A 3,071-nucleotide genomic window follows, 5' to 3' on the forward strand; every position below is an offset into this window, starting at 1 on the left:
TCACTTTTAATTGTTTTTTCTTTCTTCTCTTCGCGTTATAGCTCGCTCTGTGGGAAAGAGTCGATCAAAGAGCCAGAGAGCGATCGTTGATTAGTTTCTTCGATACTATACATAAGCGAGCGAGAGAATATATATATATATATATATATATATATATATATATATATAGCCGTACGGCCCTTCCGCGCTACAAGTGCACGATATAACGTCTTACGAAAAGAAGCTATAACGCGCGCGGCAAGAGTATAGAAAAAGCTCGACGTCGCTGCATACGGACGGAGAAAAAAGAGCGCAGCGATGTATTTCCGCGAGGAAAAAGGAGGACGCAGATAACTGCGCGAGAAGAGAGAAGGCCGCACACATGCGCGGGCGGCAAAGACGAGAGGACGAACGACAGATTAGGGCCTTTCGCTATTCGCTAATTCGTTGCCAGCCGCGCGCGCGCTCTCTCTCTCTCTCTCTCTCTTTCTCTTCTATTTTAAAAATTGCCGCGCGCGACGTCGAGTTTCGCTACACACGCGCGAGCGAGCGAGACGTTTATATACGCGAGAGAGAGAGAGAGAGAGAGAGAGAGAGAGAGAGACAAAAGCGAAGGGGCGGCTTTTATTGCCTCTGCTGCATAACGGCTCTCGGCGAGGACTATCAATCCGGAGCTGTGCAGGGGTTGTGCGCGCGAGACGCTTTTTTGCCGTAGGTGTTAATGCCGGCGCAGAGAGACGGGGCTGCCCCGGAAGGCCCTCTTCACGGGCGAATAAACTCATTAATCAGGAGGCGAGCGGTGCACTTTGTACCGTGTTCCGCGAATTTTACATACGGCTACTTGCGTTATTCAGATCTTGAGCCTATGAGACGTGTTCTACGCTTGTTATCGCATAGATACGAAACTGTATGTTTAATCCAAAATAATCGTACAAGCGAGATGAGAGGCCGGATAGGATATAGGAAGAAAATAGGAGCAACGAGAGCCGCGCCGACGAAGAGGACGAAGAAGAAGAAGACTGCGGGATGACGAAAAGAGAAGAAGAGACGCGCCGAGAGAGAGAGAGAGACAGGCAGGCATTAGCTATATTCCAGGTTTGCATGGCGGAACGCCCCTGTCGGGAGGAGTCTCGCGAGTGTACTCTAACGCACAGTATAGTCCCTCGCAAGCGCTGCATTTATTATAAACGAGACGAGCGCTTTGAGTCTTGAGCTCCGCCGCAATGTCTTCTTCTTTTTTTATCTCCTTCATTTGCTTCGTTTCCAGGGGAGGAAAGCAGTAATGCGCTGAGAGACACTTGAGAAACGATTTCGAATGCTGGGGGGAAAAAAAAAAGCCGAGCTTTTCGGGGAGAGCGGAAGTGCCTTCGGTGAACAGGGATTTAGACGCGATCGCAGGTGCGCGCGTTGTAATTGAAAGAATATTACTTTCGGCGGGGACTCGTAAAAGGAGAGGAAATTCCCGATAAGCAGACTTTGGAAAAAAAAGCATTCATAAAGAATTTTCGAAAATGTATTCATAAAGTATTCTTCATGCACAAAATTATCAAATACGAAATGGTATTAATCAGAAGCAAAGTATTTCGTAGTGGTAAAAGTATTCATAAAGCATTCTTTATGAATGAACATATATATCATGAATATTATATTATTTATTTATTATTAATTAGCCCAGAAGTAAGTGTAATTAATATATCAGATCTAAAATCCGCTGTATAAGAATTCGATTTAGGTAAGTGGTTAGCGCAACTGCCGTGCCGAAGTTCAAGGCTCGATTCTCATCACCGTCAAAAACTTTTAATTTCTTAATTATATTTCTTCTGATATATGAAAAACAATAATAACAATAATATAAATATCCTATACAACGCGTGTGCGACATTATAACGAAAATTGAGTTCTTTAAAAGCAAGAATTATTTATGATTTCTTTAGTGGTAACAACTAATCCATGCTAAATACTATAAGGAATACTTGGTGATTATTGTATGACTTTTGTTTTGGCACCAGAGCATCTGCTGCGAAATTTCATTTAAAAAATAATAATTCTTTACGAATGCTTATCATTAAGAATTCTATGAAAATACTTATTGAAAAAAAGCATTCACTAAGAATTCATAACAATTTTTATAAAATTTCGGTAGACGCGAGCTATTTGTGAGCGGCGGCTTTGATTTTTAGCCCTGGGTTCCGGGTTTCGAGGACGTTCTTAACAACCTGCATACCCGCAAGACATACAGGTACGTAAATACGGGGATAACGTCAAATCGTCAGTTCCCACCGAGAGATCGCAAAAAAAGTCATGCGCGTATTATAATTATAGCACAAGAGAAGCGCATCGAGGCGAAGCGAGGCTTCGCCGACGAGCCGATAACCCCTTCGCCCGTATGTAAAGCAGCCAAAGCGTCGAGCTCGATAACCCCCTTCGCTATATGGACAACACACGCATGTACATTATCTCGAACTTATACACTGTCACGATCTGTCTTCGCGCGATATATTGATGAAGTTAAGGGGCTGATAACGCGCCAGCCTCCGAAGACTATGTATACGAGTTACTCCCTTTTTTTTTTACTCGATTCGGCTGCGCCGACGAGAGAAAGCTATTTACAAGCGCGATAAGCGCTATATCGGGATCTTATGTGTACGATGCGTGCGAGAGCGCCGTCATTTTTATTTCGTGAATATAGAGAGATAACGAAGCCGTATTTCACGCGGCTGCGATTGTGTCTGGACTGCTCGAGCGTAACGAGCGATGATGTGTTTCGGTGTTGGATTTGCATTTTGAAATTGATCGTTTTTCTTAAAAGCACGTGATCGTTTATTCGCTCTTTATGCTGTAAATTCATATAGCTTTACAAGTTAATATTAAATTCGATTCGTGTGTTTCATCTTAAATTACTATACTAATTTATATGTAGCATAAATCAAAAGTATTTACACGGAATGTATATCCAAAACCAAGTATATCGAAACAGAAAACAAATATACAAACGAAAGGCGATGCGATGTGTGAACGGAGTCGGCATCTGTCGGTAGCTCGCGCTACTTCCAGTGTCGGTAAAAGTCCAAGACTACAATAACGACATCGAA

This window comes from Nasonia vitripennis, chromosome 4, assembly GCF_009193385.2.
Source record: "Nasonia vitripennis strain AsymCx chromosome 4, Nvit_psr_1.1, whole genome shotgun sequence".
In the NCBI taxonomy this organism is placed as follows: domain Eukaryota; kingdom Metazoa; phylum Arthropoda; class Insecta; order Hymenoptera; family Pteromalidae; genus Nasonia; species Nasonia vitripennis.